At 38.9% G+C, this 14,372-nt stretch overlaps 1 protein-coding gene and 1 long non-coding RNA gene across 3 annotated transcripts in view; both read left to right on the top strand.

Annotated features, from left to right (window-relative positions):
• LOC136360434 (uncharacterized) overlaps positions 1-14,372 on the top strand; it is a 186,845-nt gene that overhangs the window by 88,686 nt on the left and 83,787 nt on the right. The window lies entirely within an intron of this gene.
• The window catches only part of GUCY1A1 (guanylate cyclase 1 soluble subunit alpha 1), a 34,771-nt gene continuing 32,590 nt past the window's right edge, over positions 12,192-14,372 (top strand). The window contains exon 1 of one of the 2 annotated variants that reach the window (XM_066317669.1): positions 12,192-12,296. The gene's annotated coding sequence lies outside the window, so the exon portion shown is untranslated. Of the gene's footprint in view, positions 12,297-12,485; positions 12,737-14,372 lie in introns of those variants that run through there. The other variant, XM_066317671.1, reaches the window with a different exon arrangement.

The raw sequence follows: 14,372 nt of genomic DNA, 5'->3' as shown, positions 1-14,372 counted from the left end.
TATAGCTCTCAATACCCACTCCTACACATCACTTCAGGAATATTAAAACACTTTGTGTGTACAATTCATTTAACAAAATACTGAGCAATATCAGCATATGTACTTCAAATATATTTCAGGTAGTTCCACTTCATATGATAAACGCAAGTTTTATCTACATTAGGGTCTGCAGAAGTAAAGATATTTCCTTTGAAGTAGCAAATAAATTAATTGTTCTGATATAATCTAGGGACAGGAAAGTTAGATTTCTTTAGACAATACCTGTCAACCCATTGCATAAAATAAGCTACATTCAATGCTATGAAATATTCCTTTGCATAGAAAAAAGCACATTACAATGTGCATATTTATTCTCATGCATAAAAGAAACGTAAACATTGCTCCAAGTCTGTGCATATGAGAGTAAGACACAGTGAATCACCTTTTGGAAAATAGAATTCATATGGAAAAATTGTTTTACTTGGAACCTGAGACACAATGTGCTGCATGATATTGCAATACATGATACTGTTGTCATGTTGTATCCTACTTTAGAGGAAACAAGGGAGAAGATGAGTCTTTCACCCAGATTAGATGAAAAGAGAGATGTCTGTGAAGATGTGGATTGGAAGAGGAGAACGTTCCTCTGGTGCGTAGCAGCCTTGAGAGTTCCAAGGCAAGGGGGGAGGGGCAGGAGGGAAACAGCAGCCAGGGATGAGGCAGTCACAATCAGATGATCAATCTGCTGCATTGAAAAAAACCCAGGATTTGTCCCAAATACACAACTGCATTTCCTAAACTTTCATGACACAATTGAGTGTATTTCCCTAATCATGTTTAAAAAGTAGTTGCCTATGTGCCATTCCCTCAGGAGGTTAGAGATGGAGCTTTTCTAATATGTAAGAAGTTCAGTGACCATAAAACTCTATTAAGCAGTCATTTCTCAAAAACATTTCAAAATATGTCTATCTATGTGTTAAACTACAGCAGGAAGGAAAAATTACAATAAATCCCCTTTATACATTGTATCTATATTTAACTTATATTTTCTTTCTTCTTTCCGTGAAATTTTATACATGCTGGTGATATTTGACTGAGTCAATAGAGGAGATCAAAGAGTAGAACTAAAAATAATCAGAATTATTTCTTATCCTCTCTCCTTTTCACACTTCTCATTTTCTGTCAGTTCTGTTTAATTTCTACTTTTTCTGCTTCTAGTAAATTTGTGTCCTTTTAAATTTAGCCAAAGCTCTGACAATTATACATTTTTTTTTTGTTCTGGTATACCGGTGATAATAAAGATTTTACTGGATAAAAATTTCTGTTACCTAACAGAAACGAAAGCTATGACTCACACATTAGGTAATCAGTATTTTCCATAAAACCTAGTATTCTCTATTTAAGTTTTTAAATTTCAGAAATCAGCAGGCACATGCCCTTTAAACAATATTTGCTGCTAAATTTTCAGTGGTTTGTGATTTGATTGTTTTTCTTTCAGCCTGCAATATGGGCAACATGAATGGCCTACAAAATGGCAATATGAATAATTTCAGAAAATTTATCATGCTCTTTAAATTTTTTTTTGTTGTTGATTGAATAGAATATCTTTTTGAAATTCAAAGTTCTTCTATTAATGCATGGCCTGCTAAGAGATAATATATTTGATGGCCACAATTGACTCTTCTAATCCTACAGAAGCTTCAATTAAGAGCTTTGCAGTAGTCTGGCTTAGTGAAAGAGACTTGTATTGATCTCCTTCACTAACAAACTCTTGAAATGCTACATTAAACTCCATGTTTGTGAATAGACTTGGGAGAGATCCTTGGTACTACTGAGAATGAATATGTTAGTGCCACGCCTGGACCCAGGGCAGGAATGCTTTTTGGATGCTTTGAGATTCCTCCTGAAGCCAATGAGTCATTTCAACTGCTGCTTTACAGACCCTCAAAGAGAGGCTGGTACACAACTGCACACCACAGCATGCTCTAGCAACCTGTTTCAGAAATCTCCCATGCATTTCTACAACAGGACACTAATGCCTGTTTTCTGATTTTAAGAAGAGAGTCTTTTGCATCACAAATGACAAAACCAGCTGTGGGACAGTAGCAGTTTATGCATGGAGGTGATTCATAAAACTGCAATAGAATTAAAGTAGATGGAGGGAAGTTGACCCCTGCTTACAATTCCTATGCATATGAGTTGTTTGACCTCGAGATCTTTTTGTTATTGTCAGCTCTTCTACAACATTAGGATTAAAAGGAAAAAATGCAACAGCATCTCAGTTTTGGCAATTCCAAAGCTGTGGCTGATAGCAAAAAAAGGATGAATTTGGTAAATTTTCAGATTTTCAGCTCATTCATGAATGCAGCAAGGTGATTTTTTTTTTTTTTTACACATGAACATTTAGAAGCTGTTATAAATAATCCATCCATTATGGACTTGTCTAGAAACTTGATTACCTGTACATGTGAGTAAAGGAACAAGAGTTTGGCTAAGTGTATGCCATACAAAGAGGAGAGTATATTTTGTCAGGCTTTTTCCTGAGTGTAGGTAAGTATTGGGAATATACTATTTAAATGATAATCTGACTATAGACATGTTTCCATCACACACAAGTAGGCTGGCTTGTAAGGTTGCCTAGTTCAATCAGATGTTAACTAGGAAAATTCACAGAGTTACAAAGAACTTAAAAATGCAACCAAAGAGTATAAACAAAGCATAGAATACCTGGGTAAAAAAGAAGTGAATAGAAATTCTCAAACTACTTTAGAACATCTTTGGTTTCAGGTATTTCAGTATACAGTTTAAACCCATCAACACAAAAATCTCTTTTGCAACAGAACCAGGTCTGAACATGTCTGCAGACCAGACCTGAGCATAAGGTGTGGCCATTCCGTATATGGGAACAAGCAAATATTTTTTTGTCAGAACAATCCCTTTTAGAAAGTCCAGATTTTTTTTTTATTATTATTATTATTATTATTTTGACTAATGGCATTCAAGACATATGCCTTTTTAGATTTCAGTACAGTGAAACATTTATGGCTTAATTCAATTCGCAATTCAATTACATATAAAACCAGAAAAATTAAAATTAAATCACTGACAAGGTCATGTTGCTGCAGCTATTCAAACAGATGTACCATCACCTCCAGCACCTCTAAAATTATATTTCATTCTAAAGCTTACTAGATTAAGCAATTTTTTTAGAAAGAAAGGCAGGTAAGCAGTCTTTTGAATCTTTTCTCTCTGGTCCTGAAATTTCTTCCTTGTTTGGATGCATGTTGGAAAGGCTTATTAACAAGGTCTATTTCAATCTTTTGAATGACAAATCAAACTGAAGGAGACCAGGACTGACAGACCAGGACCATAAAACGATCTTTATCTTTTGTTTGTTTGTTTGTTTTTCCCTTGGCTTTTGATAGTTTGTTTTGTGGGCTGCATTTTGCTTTTCTTAATCAGGAAAAACAATGAAATAAACTTCTGAGGTTAGAAAAGCCTTTTTTAAGAGACAATCTTTAGCATACCAGCTACAGATGATACTAGTTCAGCTACAGTGATATTTAAATAGTACTGTCTAACTGAAAAATCCATAGCTTTGTAAATAACCTGTGTGTTGTAAATAACCTGGGTGTTTCTCTAGTCCACAGTGATGCTGCTTGTGATAGCTATGAAGCATGCTTATTTCCTTGGACTGAATATTAGCCAACTTCCCAGCCTTATTTATGTACCCAGACACTTAAACCAACTGGAAACAGAACAAACCTTTCCTGAATAGCCAAGAGAGGGTTTTTCCATCATCTACATTTTCACTTTTAAAGCCGGTTTTAAAGGAAATATTTTTTTGTTTGTTTCTTAATTTTTAATTCAGACTCATGGTAAAGGAGCTGTGGTTCTGTTACAGGAAATTCCATGGTGATGCTGATAGCAGCATGTGGGGATGCAGGAGGACAGCGAGCACTGGCGCATGTGTCTGCAAAACCATGTATGTGCTTTGTGGGTTTTTGATTGCTAGTGTAAAGTATGTAATTTGAAAATATTGCAAAAATAATAAAATGTATTTTAGATTCTGCTTTTTTAATATCTTTCCACCATATGGAGCTACCTCATGAAAATCATGTTAAACCTAGTGATAGTGAATAAGTCCTTGGGGAAGTGATGAGGCTAACAGGTGCATACGATCTTTACTGTGTGAGGAGGAATGCCTTTTACTCTGCTGGCTGAAGGATATTTTTACTTCGGTTTAAAGGATGCATGACCAGCTGTGCAAAACTCCTCTATCATAGTGCTCTAACTTTCAAGACTTTTTTCATAAACTAGTTATCATAAGAATAACAATAATTGAAAACCACTTTAGAAGCTTTTTAATTTCTCCCCATCAACTTTATGAGGATTAGTTTGGATAGAACCAGCCTAGGCAGTGCAGACACATATTTACTAATGCCTGTCTTGCAGCAAGAGCAGTTGCACTTGCTGTAATCTAGCAGTGCAAATTTTCATGGAACAGCTAGTGTGTATGGACTTGGAAATTTGGGAGCAAAAGAATAAAATCACTCAGTGGTGCTGCTCTTTTATTTAATTCACAATTTTAATTTTTATTCTTACATTTATTTTTTTATTTTGCCAGGTAGCTTTTTGCTGGCTTTTCAGAACTTGGCTGGCTTCTTTTCTCTTTTTCTTATTCTGTTTCTAGTCATTGTATTAAGTCAATTTCAGATTTCATTCTTTTGTTGTCTTATTATCATATTTAGTTATTCAAAACTGAAAGCATGCTACTTTGTACTGATTTAATACAAAGAATCTACTCATAGACTTATTCCATGGAAAGGTCTACAGAACAAAAGGAATGTCAGGCTCATTATAGGACAATATGCTCTGCAAGGAACTAATTCTCTATTATGAATACAAGTGAGAGGTGAAGGGATAATGACAAATGCTCACAATTAACATAAAATAGAAGGTTTCTGCCAAGATGTGGAAAAAAATTAGGAAGTTTTAGAATGATGAAAAGACACCCATATATTTGGGGGGGGGGGGAGCAGTGAGAAATCAACATTTTATTTTGTAGGAAATCTATTCTAAATATGCTTAATATGTCAAATTCAGGTGATAATACACTTTCATCTATAGTCAGTCTTGAGCAAGTTAATATGTGGTGGTTCTTATACCATCAGTACTCAGCTGACACAGTGCACTGGGATTCACAAAGATTACTGGAATACCTCTTTCCTAGTGTTATTTCGTAAGAAGTGCTCTACTTCTGCTGTGGAGAGAGGCAGGAGGGGCAGTTCCTTTTTCAGTTTTCTGTAAGCCAGTCCATTTCTATCTGCCTACAACAAATGTTTTATGCCTTCCCATGGAAGGCAGAAGGAAATTAAGAAGCAATAAAAGAAGAGGAAAGCTACCTGACAGTAGCCTTCACTATTGCTGGGAAGTACAAGCAAAAAAAAAAAAAAGGAAAAAGGAATGGCGGGTTGAGGAGCAGGAACCTAGAAAGAAAAAAAAGAAAGATCTGACAGGCAGGAAGAATAAAAATAATATAGGAAGCTCCTTGATAACGCAGTTTCCATTTGTCTGAGTGCTCCCAGAGAAGAAAATAGAACTGCCTGCTTGTATGTAGTCCTGTAAGTCCTGTAAGAAAGATGTTTCGCCTTGGGTGTTTCTCTGTTTTTTCCTAAAAGCCCCACAAACAAACACAAAACCCCAAACCAAACAACAAAACCAAACCAAAATCCCAACATGAAAAAGACTGATTTTTTTTTCTCCCTATGAATTTTGAGCTAGGATTTCATTGTCTAGTCATGATTTGTCTGACTAGATAATTGGTGGTTAATGAGGTCACTGTAGCTTAGTATTTATTTCGTTTACTAATATTATACAGCACAGTTTAATATGGCGGTGGGAAGGAGAGTTTTATGATTAATTAAAAAGCCATTTCCAGTCAGTTCTAAGCAGTATGATAAGCCTATTCAAAATTACCAGAATTCAGTAGCAACTGCTGAGAGCTAGATTCTGATGATGATAATACCTTAGCTCTGTAAGTAGCCTGTTATATTTTAACTCTGTGCAAACCATGCTAAGATGTTGCAAACCAGAATGATCCAGGAATAAAAGCTGAAAAGAAGAAACCCATGCCTACAGTAAAGTCAATAAACATTTACCATAGTAAGTAATTAAAAAGAGAAAAAAATATATTTATCTATACAAACCAACATTTGCAAAACAGAAGTCAAAAAAATTTTACTTGCAAATTATGTTCTTGCTTTTCCAGTGACGACAATTCAGAACTGTATTTCTTTGGACACAATAGGATTTCCAGAACAGTGTCCCTTTAACAATAGTTCCCCACAAAATCAAGGGTAGATCCAGATGTTTGCATAACAGTATCTAAAAGAGAAACTTCATGAACTTGTTCAAGAATATTTTCATGAGCAATTGTTTCTATAGAAAATTGAGAGAGTATATGTATAGGAACTAGGATTTTACCATATATTTGTCCTCTCATAGCATCCAAACAAGTAAAAAATGGCTGGAATCCATCATACTTAACCCAAAGCAAACAGAACCTCCCTAACAAAAAGCAAATGAGCAATTTCTATAACTACATAATTACAAAACTTTATCTAATTTAGAAGATCAGAGACTGAAACATTGAATGAGAACTACTTTTATGCATAAGAATTATACTTGATCTTCTTTTCAATATTGCTAAAACAGCATATAATTTGAATGCCCCAAATGTGCTTGTCAATTTGTGCACAGGTTTTTTTCTGCTCACATCATTTTAACAGCTGAATTAAGCTCATATTCAGAAACTGTGAAGAAAGGGTAGCAGAAGTCCAAAGCAGTGGACTACAGTATATGAATCAACGTCTCCCAAAGTGAGCTTATTGATGAAGAAATACCAAAACCTTTGCTAGATTTGAATTCTTATGCCTACAGGAATCAATTCACTAATGTGATTATAAAATGTGGAAAAGGATAAAACGTGTTGCAGCATAGATGCACTTTATGATGTTTGCTCCCTGCACTCCCAGCTCCCTGAGCTCTGTGCTCCCTTTTGAAGCACTCTGCAGCTGCTTTCCTGCTGCCTGCCTGCCTGCCTAGGCTTCCTTTAATGGAAATCAGGCCACAGTGGGAAAGAATCCATTTGCAGAGCTTGTCCGTGACAAAGTCAGGGTGTTGCCAGGCCACACACCTGCAGCAGGGAACTGAAAAGTTTTTCAGGATCACACATCATAAGCATAGCCAATGTTTAGTACTACACAGGACAAAGATTTCATAACAACTCACTCAGGACAGGAAGGATGCCATAACAATTTAAATTAGAGGAGGATGCAAAGATTTTTTGAATTACCCAATATGGTAATTGTATTTAAAGCTGTATTTAAGCTTGTATTTAAAGTTCATAGTTTCCTAAATATGAATTCATAAATGAAATAATTTTATCATCTGGCCAAATATCACTGCTTCCTTGCCTAAAAAAGAGTATTAAGGCTTGATCAGTACAAACAAGTATTACACCCATCTTTCAACAAAAAATAAGAATGTTGGGCAAGAAAGCAAATCCAGCTGGAAGATGTTTCCACAGGAAGTCTGACTGCCTCTGTCTTCCAATGAAAATGAAAACTGAGAATCCTATTTATCTGTCAGTGCTGTTACAACTTCTGTAACATCCCTGTGACTCTCCGTGGTAATTTACCATGAGAACTTCACAAAATTGTATTTCTGTACAAAAGATACAGAAATACTGTTAGAGCACACATAGTAAATCTAATCTGCCCTCCAGGAAACAGCAGTTTCTTAGTAAACTTGCAACAGAAACAAAAATCCTTTCCATCCTCAGAAAGCTTGTGCTCCAGGACAGCTTGCTTGCAGGTGTATGAGGTTCCATGAAAGAAGAAGAAACCTGTGCTTTTATTAGTTTGTTGAAAATCCCTTCTTCAAGGCAGACTTGAAACTGTTCAAAACTTTCTTTGTTGAAATATAGACATTAATCCTGATAAATACTCAAATCTGACTGATCATGGCTGAGTAACTGTGAGAAAATGATGTGTACTATTCCAAAAGGGAGTCTTTCAGTGAAAAAGACTGAAAGTAAAACATCTAACATTGTTACCCGCTTGATATGTTTTCAAACAGCATGAGACACGTTCCTGAAGAAGGGGTTTTATGAGCCTTAAGAAAGAGTGATTTCTGAGAGGATTTAACATTGTCCAGAAAGTGACATATTGAGTTAGATGTGAATAAATCCCTGAAACCTCTTCTGAGTTTGATGTATTTGGTAAGATGCCTTTAGACACATCAGTGGTAGTATGTCTTCCTCAGTATTTTCAACTTCCTATAGCAAGAAAAAGTGAATCAATAGAATAATACTAACCAGGTGATAGAGGCATCCAAACCCCACCACTAATCTCAGTTCAGATGTTTTTTATGTAATACAAGACTAAATTAACTCTTCAACTGGCATCACACCTTTTGGCACCTAGATTGATCTTAGGAGGCTCTCAAAACAGCACAGTGAATGATACAGAGTTTTTTAAGTTTCTCAAATTTTCATTCATCTTCAAATCTAATTCTCATTTCCTGTTGTGTAAACCCTGATTTGATTACTAGTGCCATGGATTAGGTGACTGTCACCTTTCTGTGTTGTCTGCACCTCCTCTGCACTGGAGTGGAAAGGTAATGTGTTTCTCATGGGAGACTCCAACAAATGCCATTATATGGCAATCTTGAAAATCCATCATTAAACAGTGGGGTAGAAATTACAATTACGAACAAGAAGCACGATGAAAAAAAAGAAAAAAAAGGAAAAAAATTAAAGCTACAAAGCCAAGTTAAAGCAAGACTCAAGTTTGTCCATGTCCTTTGAAAAAACATGCACAGTACAGCCAGATCACCCCTGGGTTCAATAATCCACCAATTAGAGGTCAACTGAGCCAGGGAATCCACAAGGACTCTGACTGACCAGATTGACTTCACAAACAAAAACATAAATGAGCACTACAGCCAAGCAGATTTCTACTTGGAGCACTGCACATTTGCTATTTCTAGTGTAAGTGATACATGCAAATAGGATCATTTTAGGCCGCCATAAACATTATATGGCTTGCATTAGGGAGAGCACAGCCAGAAGGTGGAGGGAGGTAATGCTTCCCTGCTACTCAGTACTGGTAAAGCACATCTGAATTTTTGGGTCCAGGCCTGGGCTCCCCAGTACTAGTGAGTGATATGGACTTACTGCAGCAAGTGCAGCAAAGGGCTGCTAAAATGGTTAAGCGACAGCAGCATCTGATGTACAAGGAGAGGAGGAGACAGCTGTGACTGTTCAGAATAAAGAAGGGGAGGCTCCTGGAGATCTTATCCACATATAAATATCTAATGGAAGAGAAAAGAATAGGGAGCTGGACTCTTCCCAGTGGTATCCTGTGTAAAGACAGGAGGATGTGTATTTCACAGACTAAAATACAGGAAATTCCTTTTTAATATAGGATTTTTTTTTTTTTTTTTTTTGGTGAAAGTCAAACTGCAACGTGATGTTTAAAGATGCTGTGGACTCTTCATCCTTGAAGACACTAGAAATTTGGCTGCACACAGTGCTGAACAATGTGTTCTAGTTGACCCTGCTGTGAGCAGCAGGGTTGGATTAGCTGAAGTCCAGTGGTAACTTCCAACCTTGTTCTTTCTGCCATTCTTTATCTGCCAGCATCTCCAGCCCCATGGTGCTGGTGCCTGAAACCATCAGCTGCTCAGCACTACAGCTCTGGGCTGCAGATTTCTGTATTTTCAGAAATTTCAGTTGCCATGGGGGAGATGATACATTTGAGAGGTGCTTCTTTGAAGATATCTGATTTGAGAACTTGAATTAAATACAGCAGATGCCAGTAAATGGAAGTTTAGGAGTGTTAATTATGCTCTGAATTATGATGACCTTATATTTGATTATACATATATCTTAGCATCATTACATATAATACAATCTTTCCATCTAACTGGTTGAAAAAAATGAACTTTCTTTTATAGGAGAAAATTAAGAAAATGTTGCCATTTTTAAGTGTGACATAAGTGTTCCTTAAATAAAACGTGATATCTTTTTTGGTATTTGTAGGATCTTACAGATCTTATGGAAGGAATTTATCTAATCTAATTTTGTTTGGAGAACTAACTTTTCAATACTAAAGTAAAATGAACACTGCCTTGTATTAATACTTAAATTAACATAACATGAAATACTATTCTTTCAATTACTCACTACAAAGATCCTATTCATAATCATGTTCTTTGTTTTTATTTGGTGCAAGTTTGCAAGTCATTACTAGTACACACATAACAATTGCTGTGACAGGGATGAACAGTGGCTTTCCAAGAACTATGGGAGACCTTTGTGTGTTGATGACTCAGTTCCTCACCAAATGTCCAAATTCACTGTTCTTGTCCAGCGTTCATTTGTCACCCTGGTCACAGCAGGTTTACACTGCAGTGATCATATCTAAGTCTGTACTGCGCATCCTGGAATAGGAATTCTCTGTGCAACAGAAGCTCTTACTCCTTTTGGTACAGAAACCTGATAATGGAATTCACTTATATCAGTTGCTCAGAAGCTGTTTCTCCTTTTTTTTTTTTTTTTTTTTTTTTATTATTTTTCTTCCCATAAATGTCTGGTTCCCTGAGGCAAGAAAAGCGAGACTAAAAAGCAAGAGTTAGGGTAGTTTGCAAATGAGGGCAAACATTAGCAGGGCCACACTTTGCGTTGAGACTAATTTTTGGTTTTGAAGGCAAGATACTGCATCAATGCATTATCTATTAATACAATAATTTTATGAGGTACACAATGTCCTATTCTATTTATCACTCAAGTAAGTTCCATATTGCTTGTCAATAACTTCAGAAATGCCAGCAAACAGGGCTTTGGCAGATTATTTTCAGTTGACTATCTGGTGGCTGAAGGAATTAATCACTTCTTTAGCTGACAGATTTCTCTTAACATGGCAGGCAGGGAAGCATGGTGTGAAGCAGATATATTTATTAAACCATCTTTCAGTTCTGACTGTCAGGGAAGCAACAAAACATTCACACCTTAAGTTTGATACCCTCTCTTACATAAAGTTGGTCTGTTCGAAACCACTTGGAGAATGTGCTACTTTTGCTTCGGTTGATTTTGACACGTGCTTCCACACAAACTTATTAAGGTACAATAGCCAGTGAACCACAAGAAACAATACCCCTTTTCTCTTGCTGTGTAGGTATGGTGCTCCTCCAAACTCATCCTTCAGCTTACAACAGCTGTTTTTCCTGGTGAAATTTTCTGTTTGCTTCCATGTGACTTGATAAGGCAACTGTTCCTACTGTGAACTCAGTCACTGTTAATTGCCCAAGGCCGACGAATTTACCATCCAAAAACTATCCGTTGGTTCCATCCAGTGAAAATACCATGAAAATGCTTTAGTAATGATTTGAAGTTTGTTATCATTCTGGTGTCATGCAAGAATTAAGAGCACGATTTCAGACCTGGGCAACTCTACAAGGAGCGTTTTATGAATTTGTGTTCTAAATTGAAGTTGGCCATCAGATACACTGATGTTGTGCAAACGATTCTTTTTTTCTGTGCTTATCTGGAAAGGCGTTTCCCTTCTTTCATTGCTTAGGTATTAGCTTAAATAGCATTTCAAGGCTACAGTAAAAAAAGGTATATATCACGTATTGCACGGAGTATCACTAGCAACAAGTAAACATAAGCTGTGATAGAGAAAATTGGAATAAAACAAATATGGCAGCACACGTTTTCAAACAGGCGGCTCTGTGGAAGAACAGTGGTGTGGAAAAGACGTCAGTAACCACAGCGCCTTGCTCCCCATGACACAGGTTCCTACTGGCGCGGAAGCCGCAGAGAGCAGCTCGCTGCAGCCTGCGCAGACGGGCATTTCTCCAAACCCAAGCCCGTGGGGCCGCAGGGCGAGGGGGCACTGGCGGCGCGGGGGTGGGGGGAGCCCGTGCCCCGCTCGCAGCCCCCAGCGCCCCGCGCCTCCGGCCATCTCGGCGCAAGGAGCGCTCCGCTCGGCGCCGCTCCGCCGGGCGGGACGGACACGGGACGGACACGCTGCAGCCGGCCCGGCCCGCGGGCCATCGCACCGCCCCCGGCCGCCGCCCCCGCCCCGCCGCCGCCCTGATTGGGCCCGCGGGGAGGCCCCTCCCGCCGGGCCCCGCCGCCGCCGCGCCGCGCCCGCTCCCCAAATACACCTTGGCGGCGCCGGGGAGCGGCAGCGGCGCCTGCCCAGAGCCCCTCGGCGGGGCTGCGGCCGCGGGCACCCCGCGCCGTGGTGAGTGACGGAGGCAGGCGGGGAGGGAGGCTGCGAGCGAGCGAGCGGCGCCCCGGGCGCGGAGAGGGGCGGCGGGGACCCTGGACAGCGCTGGGACGGGGCGCCCGGCCGGACTGCGGGGCGCTCGGGGCGCGGCCGGGGCTCTGTCCGGGGCTCTGTCCGGGGCTCTGTCCGGGCGGGCGGTGATCGGTGCCCGGCCCGGAGCGGGGAGCCCTCTCCCCTCAGCGCCCCGTGAGCGCCGTGCCCCGAGCCAGATACGGGCGTGAGCGGAGCAGGCGGCGGTTCGGGCTGGGAGCGCTCGGCGAGCCCGCGGAGGGCTCCAGCCACGAGGGTACTCGGGCGGCCTTTGTGCACGGTGAGGCTTTCTAAGAATTCGCGAACTGCTGATGCTCGTCAAGCTAATTAACCCATTCAGGCTGCTGTTACTGCGTTATGCTTAGGTAAGGTTCCTTATCCGGTTTTCAGAGCAATTTATGTCATTTCACTTCATGAATTAGACACAAACCTGATATTTCATCACATATACGATGCTCTAAGAATAACTTAATCTCTGCATCTGCTATTCCTTTTTCCTAGGAAGCATAAATGAACTGTGTTGCATTCATGATGATTAGCAGTTTTTCAGTCAATTGTCTCCCCCTTCTTTCCATTTTTTCAAGACTTTAGGCTCGTAATCCCTTTTCTGAGGACTAGGTTTGTTTCTGTGGCTAAAGCTCAGTGACCATCTAGCCTACGTTTAGTATTCCATTTATAAAATCATTGCTATCTATAATCATGAGACACTTGAAAAGTTTTTCTCTCATCTATGAATGAGTGCTTTTATACATCTTTTATGTGTCTTCTATGCATCTTGTGTCCTGTCTCAAGCTTGATCTAATGTTGCTTCTAAAATGGCTCTATTTTCAGAGCTGGTCACTCGTTCTGTGGATGTAATAAGATGGCTTTCTAAGTTCAAAGAGTGATTTGACAGGAAAAAAGTCATAAGCAAGGATTCAGTGTGTCTGTAATGCTGTTTTTGGGCTTTTCACTTCCACTGGACTACAGGTTACACTGTGCTGCATGTAGGTTGCTCTAAAGAGAGATGGTCAGACATTTGTTATTTGGAATACTAGTAGGAAAACCAAATTTTTATTCACTCAGATTTTCCATTATTAAGTCTGAGCATACAGACCTACAAAAATTGTAACAGAGAAAATTTTCATAAGAAGTGTAAGTGTTTAATTGTATTTGTATGAATAGAACAAAGAGTTTTACTTATTTGGAAGTGGTCTAATCTTAGAATTTTTCCTAACACAAAAGTCCCAATGGAGCCACACCCTTTTCTTGTAGTTAGAATTAAGATGGTTCGTTTCCAAACTACAGAAAGTAGTCATAAGGAAACATACACTTTAAATCATATAAATGGCTCTACTACTTTTCTAGGGTCAGGAACAAAAGGTGGTGACAGCCTGTACTGGGAAGAGGTTCCTGTAACAGACTATTTTACATAATTAATCAGAGAAGATAAGCAATTCAGGCATCCAGAGAATGTGTGCAAATGTATTACAAATGTTCTCTTTGTAGGGAAGACAACTGTAGAGAAGTTTCTTGCTTGTATTGTGTTGCTCTGGGCTGCTACATATGGCCATACATTCTGATGTTCTGATTACTGTTCTTAGCTAGTAGCAGGAACCTTAAATGAACCGGGTGATTGTAAGGAAGTATGAGGAGCACTCTAGCAGTGATAGAAAAATTTGTGCTCCCATTCTCAAAAAAAAAAAAAAAAAAAAAAAGGCATTTGCTGAAATTGTGCTCATCCAAAGCAGGCAGGAAAAGTATGAAAGGAGAGAGAAGGAAAACACAATGCACCATGAGATTTCCTGGTTGTACTTCCTTTTTCTGTGGACATATGTAGTTATTATGGGTCATGACAATGCAAGATCATCAGGCAAACATTGGAGGAGAAGGTAAGGAATTTAGTTCTAGCATGATATTTTTACCCCTTTTGACATCAATAAAATGTCTCACCATTGTCTCTTCCACTGGTTCACTTGCTGAGTATTCGCATAAATTAATCAAATTTTTGATGAAGCGCTA

The sequence above is a fragment of the Sylvia atricapilla genome, chromosome 4, assembly GCF_009819655.1.
Source record: "Sylvia atricapilla isolate bSylAtr1 chromosome 4, bSylAtr1.pri, whole genome shotgun sequence".
NCBI classification, from domain to species: Eukaryota; Metazoa; Chordata; class Aves; order Passeriformes; family Sylviidae; genus Sylvia; species Sylvia atricapilla.
Note: the sequence above shows the minus strand (reverse complement) of the source record. Positions and strands in the feature narration are given on the sequence as shown.